This window comes from Salvelinus alpinus, chromosome 3, assembly GCF_045679555.1.
Source record: "Salvelinus alpinus chromosome 3, SLU_Salpinus.1, whole genome shotgun sequence".
NCBI classification, from domain to species: Eukaryota; Metazoa; Chordata; class Actinopteri; order Salmoniformes; family Salmonidae; genus Salvelinus; species Salvelinus alpinus.
The window spans coordinates 87,834,537-87,849,028 of record NC_092088.1 but is presented as its reverse complement, the minus strand read 5'-3'; the positions used below and the strand labels follow the sequence as shown (position 1 = coordinate 87,849,028).

General features: G+C 41.4%; 1 protein-coding gene across 2 annotated transcripts in view; it reads right to left on the bottom strand.

Annotated features, from left to right (window-relative positions):
• Positions 1-10,868, bottom strand: part of LOC139571483 (cdc42 effector protein 4-like) — a 47,100-nt gene extending 36,232 nt beyond the window's left edge. Inside the window, exon 1 of one of the 2 annotated variants that reach the window (XM_071394411.1) lies at positions 10,748-10,868. The gene's annotated coding sequence lies outside the window, so the exon portion shown is untranslated. Of the gene's footprint in view, positions 1-10,111; positions 10,706-10,747 lie in introns of those variants that run through there. The other variant, XM_071394410.1, reaches the window with a different exon arrangement.
• Positions 10,869-14,492: the final 3,624 nt, after the last annotated feature.

Below are 14,492 nucleotides of genomic sequence, written 5' to 3'. Positions count from 1 at the left end.
TAAGCTCACATAAGCTGCTGCTCTTGAGAGCACTATTACCCTTGCTTAGCCACCGAACATCCGTATGTAAAAGTAGATCATGATGCTCAGCAGACTACGAAACATATATAGGCCCTGACGTAGCCTATAGGAGAGCCATAAAGGCTTGGCACAGTTCCCTCCCTGGCAGTAGCAAACACACACAGCACGGAGTGTGAGTGTGTTTGAGCAAAGCGAGAGCCAGAATCGCTAATCTTGAACACATAACACAGTTGAAGTCGGAAGTTTACATACACCTTAGCTAAATATATTTAAACTCAGTATTTCACAATTCCTGACATTTAATCATAGTAAAAACTCCCTGTTTTAGGTCAGTTACGATTACCACTTTATTTAAGAATGTGAAATGTCAGAATAATAGTAGAGAATGATTTATTTCAGCATTTATTTATTTCATCACATTCCCAGGGGGTCAAAAGTTTACATACACTCAATTAGTATTTGGTAGCATTGCCTTTAAATGGTCTAACTTGGGTCAAACGTTTTGGGTAGCCTTCCACAAGCTTCCCACAATAAGTTAGGTGAATTTTGGCCCATTCCTCTTGACAGAGCTGGTAAAACTGAGTCAGGTTTGTAGGCCTCCTTGCTCGCACACACTTTTTCAGTTCTGCCCACACATTTTCTATGGGATTGAGGTCAGGGCTTTGTGATGGCCACTCGAATACCTTGACTTTGTTGTCCTTAAGCCATTTTGCCACAACTTTGGAAGTATGCTTGGGGTCATTGTCCATTTGGAAGACCCATTTGCAACCAAGCTTTAACTTCCTGCCTGATGTCTTGAGATGTTGCTTCAATATATCCACATCGTTTTCCACCCTCATGATGCCATCTAATTTGTTAAGTGCACCAGTCCCTCCTGCAGCAAAGCACCCCCACAACATGATGCTGCCACCCCCGTGCTTCACGGTTGGGATGGTGTTCTTCGGTTTGCAAGCATCCCCTTTTTCCTCCAAACATAACAATGGTCATTATGGCCAAACCATTCTATTTTTGTTTCATTAGACCAGGGGACATCTCTCCAAAAAGTATGATCTTTGTCCCCATGTGCAGTTGCAAACCGTTGTCTGGCTTTTTGATGGCGGTTTTGGAGCAGTGGCTTCTTCCTTGCTGAGCGGCCTTTCAGATTATGTTGATATAGGACTCATTTTCCTCTGGATATAGATAATGTTGTACCTGTTTCCTCCAGTATCTTGACAAGGTCCTTTGCTGTTGTTATGGGATTGATTTGCACTTTTCGCACCAAAGTACGATCATCTCCAGGAGACAGAACACGCCTCCTTCCTGAGCGGTATGACGGCTGCGTGGTTCCATGGTGTTTATACTTGCATATTAATAATAATACCTTCAGGCATTTGGAAATTGCTCCCAAGGATGAACCAGACTTGTGGAGGTCTACAATTCTATTTCTGAGGTCTTGACTGATTTCTTTTGATTTTCCCATGATGTCAAGCAAAAAGGCACTGAGTTTGAAGGTAGGCCTTGAAATACATCCACAGGTACACCTCCAATTGACTCTAATTATGTCAATTAGCCAATCAGAAGATTCTAAAGCCATGCAATCATTTTCTGGAATTTTCCAAGCTGTTTGAAGGCACAGTCAACTTAGTGTATGTCAACTTTTGACCCACTGGAATTGTGATACCGTGAATTATAAGTGAAATAATCTGTCTGTAAACAGTTGTTGGAAAAATGTACTTGTGTCATGTACAAAGTAGATGTCCTAACCGACCAAAGAAATGTGTGGAGTGGTTGAAAAACTAGCTTTAACGACTCCAACCTAAGTGTATGTAAACTTCCGATTTCAACTGTAGGTAGTTACAGTGCCTTCAGAAAGTATTCACACTCCTTTACTTTTTCAAAATGTTGTGTTACAATTTGGGATTAAAATTGATGTAAGTGTCATTTTTTTGTCACCAATCTACAAAAAACACACAAAGAAAATCTAACATTTGTAAAAAGAAATATGAAAAATAAAACAGTAATATATCTTGATTACATAAGTATTCAATCCCCTATGTCAATACATGTTAGAATCACCTTTGGCAGCGATTACAGCTGTGAGTTTTTCTGGGTAAGTCTCAGAACTTTGCACACCTGGATTGTACAATATTTGCACATTATTCTTTAAAAAAAGTCTTCAAGCTTGTCAAGTTGGTTGTTGACCATTGCTAGACAGCCATTTTTAAGTGTTGCCATAGTGTCACGGCTCCTCCTCTGCAGTGCAGGGGGCGGTTCCTCCTGCAGGCAGAGGAGGGTCGTTAGTGATTGGAGCCCCCTGGGCTCAGGGTATAAAGCTGTCACTAATCACTTCTCTCTCTCTCTCTCTGCTCCTCCAGGTATGCTCATGATTTGTTTGTTCCTTTGTAGTTTTGCATAGTTTTCACTCAGTCATGTTCACACACATATTCACGCATCCATGCACTTTACATACACCTTACATCATGATACTTCCACACCTCATTCCTTTTTCTTAGTTTTAAGTTAATAGTTTTGTTTATAATAAAGAACACTTAAATTGGCCTATACCTGTTGTTCGTGTCCCCTCATTTTTGTCACAGGCTATGAGCCGGCTTGTGACACAGATTATCAAGCCGATTTAAGTCAAAACTGTAACTAGGCCAGTCAGGAACATTCAATATCGTCTTGGTAAGTAACTCCAGTGTATATTTGGCCTTGTGTTTTAGGTTATTGTCCTGCTGAAAGGTGAATTTGTCTACCAGTGTCTGTTAGAAAGCAGAATGAACCAGGTTTTCCTCTAGGATTTTGCCTGTGCTAAGCACTATTCTGTTACTTTTTGTCCTAAAAAACTCCCTAGTCCTTGCCGATGACAAGCATAACATTGTGTTGGACTTGCCCCAAACATAACGCTTTGTATTCAGGACAAAGTTAATTTCCTTGCCACATTTTTGCAGTTTTACTTGAATGCCTTATTGCAAACATGATGCATGTTTTGGAATATTTTTATTCTGTCAAGGCTTCTTTCTTTTCACTATGTCATTTAAGTTAGTATTGTGGAGTAACTGCAATGTTTTTGATCCATTCGCAGTTCTCCCCCATAACAGCCATTAAACTCTGTAACCATTGGCCTCATGATGAAATCCCTGAGCGGTTTCCTTCCTCTGGGACAAATCACTCACTCAATGCTAAACCTAGATTAGATCTATTATTGAATAATGCAGCTATTGAGCAAGTTGAGGAGACTAAACTGCTGGGTGTAACCCTAGATAGCAAGCTGTCAAAGTTAAAACAGACTCAATCGCTGCTAAAATGGAAATAGGTCTGTCCATGATAGGTTGTTGCTCTGCCTTCTTGACACATCAGTCGACCAGACAGGTCCTACAGGCCCTAGTTCTCTCACGCCTGGACTACTGCCCAGCTGTGTGGCCATGTGCGGCAAAGAAGGACATAGGTAAATTGCAGTTGATCCAGAACAAAGCAGCACGTATCACACTTAGATGTACACAGAGGGAGTGTCAGTAACATGCATGTCAATCTCTCATGGCTCAAAGTTGAGGAGAGATTGACTGCATCACTATTGGTCTTTGTGAGAGTGTGTTGAAGGTACAGTACTGAACTGTCTGCGCAAGCAGTTGGCACACAGTACAGACACTCATCGGTACAACACAAGACATGCAACCAGAGGTCTCTTCAGTCTCCAGGTCAGAGGCTGGGAAACACAGTATTAAAATAGAACCATGACTACATGGAACTCTGCCAACCTAGGTAACTCAGACTAGCAATAAAAACAGATAAAAAAACATAAAATAACACCTTACTGCACAAAGGTGACTTGTATTATATATATTGTAATTTGCACTGTACTATGTATTAGACCTCGATATTGTGTGTATCTACTGATATATAGGCTGTGTGAGACATTTTAAATTGATGTATTTCGGTCCTTGACTAATAATGTTCAGTACTTTGTATTATGACATGTTTCATGTGGACCCCAGGAAGAGTAGCTGATGCTTTTGCAGCGGCTAATGGGGATCCTAATAAACACCAATACCAATTCAAAAATCATGTTCAACACTTATTGCACACGAAGTGAGTCCATGCAACTTATGATGTGACTTGTTAAACACATTTTTACTGCTGGACTTATTTAGGTTTGCCATAACAAATGGATTTAATACTTATTGACTAAATACATTTCAGCTTTTCATTTTTTCATTTGTAAAATGTTTCAAATAAACATAATTCCACTTTGACATTATTTGGTATTGTGTTCAGGCCAGAGACACAAAATCATTTTAAATTCATACTGTAACACAACATGTGGAAAAAGAAGTGTGAATACTTTCAGAAGGCACTGTATTTGTAGATGAGTGATTCATCAGTCAGACTAAAATGTAAACACACACTTTCTCTCACGGTTCACACACACACATCCAGTCTGTCCCTATAGACTTAGACTAGCACAAAGCCAGCAGAACTGAAGAACCAACAACGTCACAGATTACAATGGACCCAGATCAACAAGAAACAAAGCAGTGCTTTCAGTGTAAAGAGGGACGGAAGCCAAACCCTAAAAGGGTTCCACACACACAGCACGTTGGGCCATCTCCTGAGAACTGACCCAGTAGACATGGCAGGCCAGTCCAGCCCAGAACACCCTCTACTCACCCAGAGTAAAAAGGACTGCATGGCCAGGATACTACTGACAGACAAAGGACTATTAGAGGTATGACTCTCAGGGTATTATGTTACTTCTATAGACCAGACCAATGGTCTAGGAGGCACAGGATGGATCAGCCCTCTAATGGAGTGGCCAAGGTTAACACAGAGGAGGTCGCTGAAAAGACAAAGAAGGAATGCCGTCATCTCTCCCCAGTGGCCGTAGGCTTGAGAGATACAGATCGGAGGGAGAGAACAATGGAGAACCACTGAACTGTGAACAGGCCAGAGCATTTCTCTCTCTGACAGACAGACCAGCTGCACACTGCACATCACTCAGCACAATGTGTTTTGAATACATAGGACTGCTCTAGTGAGTAGTCTACAGTATTGCCCAACTGCCCAACTACTAGGCCAGTCAAAGTAGTGGTGGTGTGTCAGAGCCAGAGGTGAAGGGAATTAATGCAATCAGGCTTAATTGTTAACCATGTCTCCATTGAAACCTTTATCAAAGCAGACGAGGGACAATCAGACAGAAGGAGGGACAATTCAACTTGCAATCCAATATCTACGAAGTGTAAACACTGCAACCTCATTTACATATTGTAAACAAGAACACTCCCCTAAAACATTGTTCGATTTGGTTGAAGAGAAAAGCGACTGAAGATGACCTCAGACTGTACCTTGGGAATGTGACTCACCATGAGAAAATTACATGATTTCTAGTCATTTCTTTTGAGTTCAGACATGCTAATTAGGTATTATCAGGTAGTATTATCTGAAATTTCACAGCTTTTCCACGTCCATTGTCTAAATGCTTGTCTCTAAATGCTTGTCAATTAAACCCAGGCTTCTGGGTAAAAACTGTACTGTAGAAGCTATTTGTGCAAAATGATACAAGATTGAAAGTGCTTCAGTGGGGTTGAGCGATTTTTGGGGAGACCTCTTCTACAATATGCTACTCCAAATATTGTGATATCCAATATAATCGTTTTGCTCTGGTACTGACTAGATCATCCTAGACTGTGCCATTTTTGTTTTTATTTAATATATTAGTTGCATTCTCATTAAATAATCTTAGTATGGAGAGAAAAAAAGGCTTAGTTAATTAAATTAGACTTGATATTCAACATATTGATACAGACTAATAAAACTGCACAGTTTGGATTCGTAGAGTTTAAATAGAGTACAGTCTCACACTTCACGATATCATCAATGTCAAATATCACAATATTCAACTGAATTCTATAAAATCGGCCCAACCCTATGCTACAGTACAACAAATCCATCTTGTCAATCAGAAGCTGAACATATCAGCCTGGAGTGTTGTTGAACCACAGATGCATACGTTCACCAGGCTCCCGAGTGGCGGAGCTGTCTAAGGCACTGCATCTCAGTGCTAGAGGTGTCTTACAGACCCTGGTTCGAGTCCAGGCTGTATCACAACCGGCTGTGATTGGGAGTCCCATAGGGTAGCGCACAATTGGCCCAGCATCGCCGGGGTAGGCCGTCATTGGAAATAAGACTTTGTTCTTAACTGACTTGTCTAGTTAAATAAAAAATTGACAGCAAAACCGGTTATTTATCTCTGCATTTGTCAAATTCTATGGAAAGTAACCAACACAGGTATGCTTTTGGAATGCACAGTACAGTATCAGATGCATCTCAACACAGCAAGAACTAGCTTTTACTGAGTATCAACCTACTTATCCCTGGCTAAACACTGTCCTTTAAGGCATGGCCCAAGCCATTTGATGGGGTTGTAACCCACTCCACTAGGGTTACAGATCAACAGGAGAACCCTGTAGGTAGCTCAGAGGACGCTCATAGGATTACAACCTAGCGACGACAAGAGCTGAAATGCGGACGCCTTTCAGCGTTAGGTAGCTACAATATCAGCTAACAGGGTCCAGGCCACTTCAGAAACACTCATTCAAATTCTAGCAGGTGAAGTCAGCTAAGGCCCATAAAACAATAAAGTTCAACAGGTAAAGTTCAAACCTCAAGAAAGTATAAAGATGTCAATTTTCAAGTTCAACTGCTTCTTACTTCCATGTTGAAAAGGTTTCAGATAAGTTCATGTCCTCAGCAAGACGTGTCTAACTTAAAAGGCATCTGCTTCCCGTTCAGGAGAAAGGTAGTTCCTGTAATTTTGCCAGACACATTATCCCTTCTCTGGGACTCCAGTACTATCCAAGATCAACAGGAGGGAAAATAACCAAGACGAGTAACCTGCTATCAACCACAAGAATGTGCACACACACACACTAAGTGATACAGCAGGGGTATTCGACACTTCCCCAAGGAGGTCCTCCTGAGTACTGCTGGGTTTCTGTTCTACCTGATCATTAAGATGCACGCACCTTGTGTCCCAGGTCTAAATCAGTCATTGATTAGAGGGGAAGAATATAAAAAAGCAGTGGAACTGACTTCAAGGTCCAGATTTATATTTGAGGGGCCTATAACCTAAACTGGCTACTCAAGTCACAAGGTTTCAACAGTTTAGAAAGTTTGAATAATTCATATTGAATTACCGAAGAGAGTTTAGACCTCATCACCCACTGACACCCAATCCAGCCAACGTGTGTATAAAAATATCTCTAGATTTATGTGTCTTGAGTTCTGCGTGGCTATAAAGGTCACTGGGTTGAATGTTCACCTGGGGGTCAAAGGTTTGCATCACGTGAGGACTGATTGAGCCAACACCCTTGGGATAATACTTCATTCATTACGTTATCCAAAATACTTAATGAAAAATGGCATAATTAAAATGTATTGTTAAAAGATTGAATGGCCATTAAAATCATATTTGTGATTATGAGACTTATGGGCCTACATTGCATTGTGAGCCTCAGGCAGAGAGGTCAGACCCATTGGTTCTGATGTGCTGCAGAGTCTGTAGACAAAGTAAGTGGACCCTTCAAGCCCAAAATGGAAAGTCTTCCTCTAATCATACCCAGTCTCCTATAGGCAGTCACTGGGGTGAAGGTAGGTAGGTAGGTGGACTTTACATTTGCATTTCCTGCCTGGTTTAGAGGGGAACAGGCAGATCTACACATTGTCCACACAAGAACACTACATGGTCCACACAAGTAGGAAACCTTTAGTCAAATTGGGCGTATGAGGCAGCTGATGATTATGGGCTATGGGTGTACAGCCCTAGAAATCATCCTGAGGACTTGCCACTTTAACTTAACTCCCTGTTGAGTCGCTGGGGAATTTGTTTGGCACCTCTAGAAATTCGACACAATCTGACTGTGAAATACGCCTGAAGTCAGCTGTTTTTACAAGAAGCAGCCTCTCGTCAGTGTGTCTGAATCCACCCTCCCTCCAATGCTGCAGACTGTAGGGAGAGCATGATCTCAGAGTAGTGCAGAGCAGAACTGGGCAGGTAGCCAGCAGGAGCCTCTGCCTTCACAATACCCAGACAGCAGTTACCACCAATCACACTGCTTCAATTAAAGTACAGTCAGAGTCCCAACATCTGAGGGCAAAGGTCAGAGGCTGTATGCTCTGCAGTGCAACCCAACACAAAGCCAAGCTCATGTCACCATGTCTCAATAATTTTGTTTAGAATAACAGTTGCTACAAGAAGGGGGGTATAATCACTGAACTTTGAGAAAAGTATTGACAAAATAAATGGAAACCCTAGCAGAAGTTAGAGGCTTTACTCGTGGTCGATGCTGTTTACAGTACTTGGCCTACACATGATGACTCAATTGCCTAGATGCAACACAATACCATGTCCTTTAATTATCCATCAGGTCCAATCAAAATCACTCGGCTGATGCGATACAGTGACACCCATCTACTGAGGAACAAGTGGCGTGCCAAATATGATAACAAGCTCAGGGCACAGAGGTAATGAACTGGAAAATAGACAATTTGGCAAGGAAAGAGGAGGATGGGGGTGAGAGAGAGTGAGAGATATGAGGGAAGGGGGGTGGGATAGAGAGAGAGGGGGATAGAGAGAGAGGGATAGAGAGAGGGATAGAGAGAGAGATAGAGAGAGAGGGGAAGCGAGAGATGGGAGGGAAGAGAGAAAGAGAGGGGGATAGAGAGAGAGAGCAAGAGAGGGGGAGAGAGAGAGGGGGGAAGAGAGAGAGAGAGAGGGGGGAAAAGAGAGATGGGGAAGAGAAAGAGAGAGTTGGGGAAGAGAAAGAGGGGGGAAGAGAAAGAGAGAGAGAGGGGAAGAGAAAGAGAGAGAAAAAAGAGAGAGGGGTGAGAGAGAGAGAGAGAGAGAGAGAGAGAGAGAGAGAGAGAGAGAGAGAGAGAGAGAGAGAGAGAGAGAGAGAAAGAGAGAGAGGGGGAGAGAGAGAGAGAGAGAGAGAGAGAGAGAGAGAGAGAGAGAGAGAGGGAAAGAGATCATCTGTGTAAGTTTTTAATAGTAAACACAAGCATTAACTCAGTACTGTCAGACAGAATAACTCCAGGCTAGTTTGTTAGCTTCAGTAAACTTCTAATCATGCTAAAATGCCATGGGATGGATGATGATGCTCAAGGTTTTCCCATGTAGAGTAATGTTAAAATAACCTGTCTTCCTATTGGAGCACTGACGCATTACACCCCATCTGCCATTTCTAAGTCCTACAGGACATTCTATCTACTGTATTAGGGAACTAGTTATTTGGAGCATTTATGTTTTTCCCCCCAGTAAACCACTTCATAATCGCAAATAAATATTGCATTTAAGCCTATTTTATGCTCAATTAAAGTCCATTAAAAAAAAAAATTATGAAAAGTGGAGGAAAGTACCTCAAATTTCTTGTCTCTCTCGCTCGGGATGGCAGAACTCACAACAATAACTTTTTACTAGTCACATATTTTCAACTTCAATGAATGCAACCAGCACACGCTACAATAGAAGTAACAAAGATGAGCCTAAGCAATACATACATTAACCCTGTAGGTCATTGATTTAAAGTGGCAGGCAACAACTTTCAGACGGGCAGATCATCTAAGGTGATGTTCAATTGTTGTAATGATGGGGGTCTTAATCAAAACTAACCCAGTTGATAAGACCTTTTTAAACACAATGAATATATCTTCATCGGCGGTGGGTTGAGTTACAGACACGATAAACAAAAAGGGGAAGACTAGGCTGTATGGTTGTGAGTTAACGCACAATAGACTGCGCTCTCCTATATTGAGGAACCAGCCAACTAACTGCCCCTACACGACAAGAGTGCAAGGCGCTGAGATTGTTCCACAAACATATTTTATATTCAAATGAGATGTACATTTTTATTTTTCCTTTTACCAATGTTGTTCCCCGATTCAAAGGTATTTGAACGTTGTATGAAATATGTTTAAGCGTTATGATCGTCAATAATAATTCAATATATATATATATATATATATATATATATGTTAAATGTAATCAAGATAAATGTAATCAAGCCAATACTCAGCAGTTCAAATCACACAATTACAAATATGTCCAAAATGTTACCTTGATTTCTGGTAGTCCAGACTGGGAAATTGAATATGAGAAAGTTGAATTTCAAAATTGAGTTCTGAACAGAGCAGGATTAGTCTAAATATACAACCGCTTTTAAAGGACAAAGGATACCTTCCTTTTACAGAATACGATATCGCTAAAATCGTTTTTGAATCTGACTACTTCATCTCCAAAGTGTTATGAATTTCCCACGAGTCCAACAATAAGGTAGGCTATGATATCGGTCCCACAGTCCTAATGAAGCCTACGTCCGTCAAGTTTGCAGTGCCGTGGCGCACAAAACACTGAACAGTCAGAGAGAAAGAGGCGAAGCGAGAGGGATAAGGTTAATTTCTCCCTAAATATTTTTCTCCAGGAGGTGGCGTTTTTTCCCGCTCACCAATCCTAGAGTTTTAGTATGGAGGTTAACGAGAGTTTCGAATTTGGTCAACACAAATATAATAGTTTATTCGCTCCGTGTGGCTTATTTGATAGAATATACGTTTCGTAATGGTTAGGTTGTCACGAGTGTACTGATATAAGTAGGACACGTAACATCCTGGCAACTTTGAGAAAAAAACATTTGATCGTAGTTGTGCCTGTTGTTCACACGCGTAACTGCCCTCTCATTGGCTAAATTAGTCCCACCTGATCTTGCCTCCGCCTGACCGCGTTCCATTTTTGAAGACATTTCTTTCCATTATTAGAGCGGACACTAGAGAATCTTGTCAATATAATGGATAATCTGTGGCGCAGTCCTTTCCACTACTTTCTCTGCGCTCACCACCCTCCCATCTCCTGTCGCGGTTTAAAGGGCCAGTACACAATTTCCTGACTGTCACAAAGGAATATATGTGTATCAAGTTACCATGGGTATTCAACCTGAGGTGAAATACTGCAGCAGGTCCGTGAAAATATATAGAAAAGAAAAAAATAAGAGGAAAAATAAGTATTTTATTTCAAGGTTTTTATGAATACTGCTAGCAGCAACATAATTATAATTCCATGCCTACTGTACAAAAGAGGAGAATAACTAATACCTAATACCAGTGCCACCGGCTGCTGCTAAGCTTTCTTGACTTGAAAGTAAATTTTTGCCAACACATGGCAAACCTCTGTTTAACCAGCTAAACGGCTGCTATTAGCAGAAATCACAGTAGGTTGGTGGAACCTTAATAGGGGAGGATGGGTCCCTGTAGCAACAAAAGGTTCATCATCTTTATAATCACCAACATCACCATCACCATTATTATCACCATCATCATCATCTTCTTCATACTCATCATATTCACCAGCATCACCATCATCATACGGGGTGGCAGGTAGCCTAGTGGTTAGAGCGTTGGGCCAGTAACCGAAAGGTTGCTGGATCGAGTTGACAAGGTAGAAATCTGTCATTCTACACCTGAGCAAGGCATTTCCCCAGGCACCGAAGATATGGATGATAATTAAGGCAGCCGCCTGGCACCTCTTTGATTCAGTGGGGTTGGGTTAAATGCGGAAGACACATTTCAGTTGAAGGCATAATTATTGCCATATTACAGAAAGCAGGTTACCAGAAAAGTGATTTTCTTTTTTAATTTAGAAAGTAATGTATTTTGGTCATCATCACATCAGGTCAACTGCAAGGACAACAACCTCTCCCTCAACATGGTCAACGTGATCAAGACAACGGAGATGATTGTGGAAAAGGTCGACCGAGTACGCCCCCATTCTCATCAACGGGGCTGTAGTGGAGCAGATTGAGAGCTTCAAGTTCCTTGGCGTCCACATCACCAACAAACTGACATGGTCCAAGGACATCAAGACAGGCGTGAAGAGGGCACGACAAAACCTATTCCCCCTCAGGAGACTGAAAAGATTTGGCATGGGTCCTCAGATCCTCAAAAGGTTCTACAGCTACACCATCGAGAGCATCCTGACAGGTTGCATCACTGCTTGGTATGGCAATTGCTCGGCCTCCAACCGCAAGGCACTACAGAGGTTAGTGAGTACGACCCAGTACATCACCTAGGCTAAGCCTCTTGCCATCCAGGACCTCTATCCCAGGTGGTGTCAGAGGAAAGCCCGAAAATTGTCAAAGCCTCCAGCCACCCTAGTCATAGACTGTTCTCTCTGCTGCCGCACGGCAAGCGGTACCGGAGCGCCAAGTCTAGGTCCAAGAGGCTTCTAAACAGCATCTACCCCCAAGCCATAAGACTTCTGAACATCTAATCAAATGGCTACCCAGACTATTTGCATTGCCCCCCCCCCCCCCCCCCCCCTATCCGTATTTTACGCTGATTCTGGTCTCTGTTATTGTCTATGCATAGTCACTTTAATAATTGTAACTACATGTACATATTACCTCAATTACCTCGACTAACCGGTACCCCCGCACATTGACTCTGTACTGGTACCCCCTGTATGTAGCCTCGCTATTGTTATTTTACTGCTGCTCTTTAATTGTTTGTTACTTTTATTTCTTTTAATTTTTAGGTATTTTTCTTAAAACTGCATTGTTGGTTAAGGGCTTGTAAGTAAGCATTTCACTTTAAGGTCTACACCTGTTGTATTTGGCGCATGTGACAAATAAAAATAGATTTGATTTGATATTATGCCCAGAGCCAGTAAAGCATCACAACACCGTCAAGTGATTTTGTTTATCTCAGCATAGTCTAATAAAGAATATATTTAATCACACAGAATACATCCTTCGCACTAAAACACACAATATATTAAAATAAGTCCTGGTAGATACAATAGGTACTGTATGCGTGCCATTTGGGTCGTTCTGAAGGTCCCACAGTCAGATCCACCACTGTGTTTAGTAGCTGATTGAAATGGCGTTTCCACTGGCACAGTACGACAACATGATAACAAAAATATATTCTGAGAGAAAATTGATCATCTCTAAAGGCTTGATATCATCAACATGATTTATGTTGCATTGTTCCATAACCTTCTGTCAAATCGATCAGCATAATTTTTAAATCAATCGTAAGTGAATCATAAAAAAAATCGAATTCATATAAGAGAAAAACACTGAAGTAAAAACAAAATGTGGCACTGTTGGTTTAATCACTTTTCCATTGAAATACATTATTACTTCACAGCAAAACGTCTGTCCTCTTAATATAAAGGTTTGTTTTCACAAAGGTAGTGCACTGGGCTTTACTAGTCCTGTATTAGCAGACTGATAGCCATCTGTAGTGTGTGCATTTTTTCTTTATCTGCCACTACTAACTGCCCCCCCCCCCTCCCCCACGTGAAAAAAAATCTCCGCACTCCACCCCCAAACATCTTCCAGCAGCTATAGACGGTGCCTGGACACAATGCTTTGATGGTGGTACCACTACCCTTGGATATATTATTACTTTATTGTTTTTATAAAAATAAAACGTTTGCTAAAAATGTATAAAAAATTAAACAAAGTAACGGAATAAAATAACAATAACGAAGCTATATAAATGGGGTACCGGTACCGAGTCAATGTGGGGGGTACAGGTTAGTTGAGGTAATTGAGGTAATATGTACATGTAGCTAGGGGTAACGTGACTATACATAGATAATAAACAGTGAGTAGCAGCATCTTTAAAAAAAGGGGGTCAATGCAAATAGTTGGGGTAGCCATTTGATTACCTGTTCAGCAGTCTTATGGCTTGGGGGTAGAAGCTTGCCCCCCCTTTTTCTGTAGTCCTCGATCCGCACTTTTGTCTTGCTCACATTGAGGGAGAGGTTGTTGTCCTGGCATCACACTGCCAGGTCTCTGACTTCCTCCCTGTAGGATGTCTCATCATTGTCAGTGATCAGGCCTACCACCGTTGTGTCATCGGCAAACTTAATGATGGTGTTAAAGTTGTGTGTGAACACGCAGTCATGGGTGAACAGGCAGTACAGGAAGGGACTTAGTGATGAGCTTTGCGGGAACTATGGTGTTGAAAGCTGAGCTGTAGTCAATGAACAGCACTCTCACGTAGGTGTTCCTTTTGTCCAGGAGGGAAGGGCAGTATGGAGTGCAATGGAGATTGCATCATCTGTGGAACTGTTTGGGCATTATGTGAATTGAAGTGGGTCTAGGGTTTCTGGGATGATGGTATTAAAACCTCTTAGCGCTAGGGGTCAGAATGTTTTTTTTTTTTTTTTAAATAACGTACCCAACGTAAACGGAAATTTTCTCTGGCCCAGATCGTAGAATATGCATATAATTTACAGATTAGGATAGAAAACACTCCAATGTTTCCAAAACTGTCAAAATATTGTCTGTGAGAAAAACAATACTTATTCTGCAAGCAAAATCCTGAGAAAAATTAACCCGGAAGTGATATAAAAATAAAAATAAAACTTTGTTTCCTGGCCTGTCTAACCTCCATTTAAAGGGGTATCAACCAGAAGATCTCGTTCAACGCTGTGT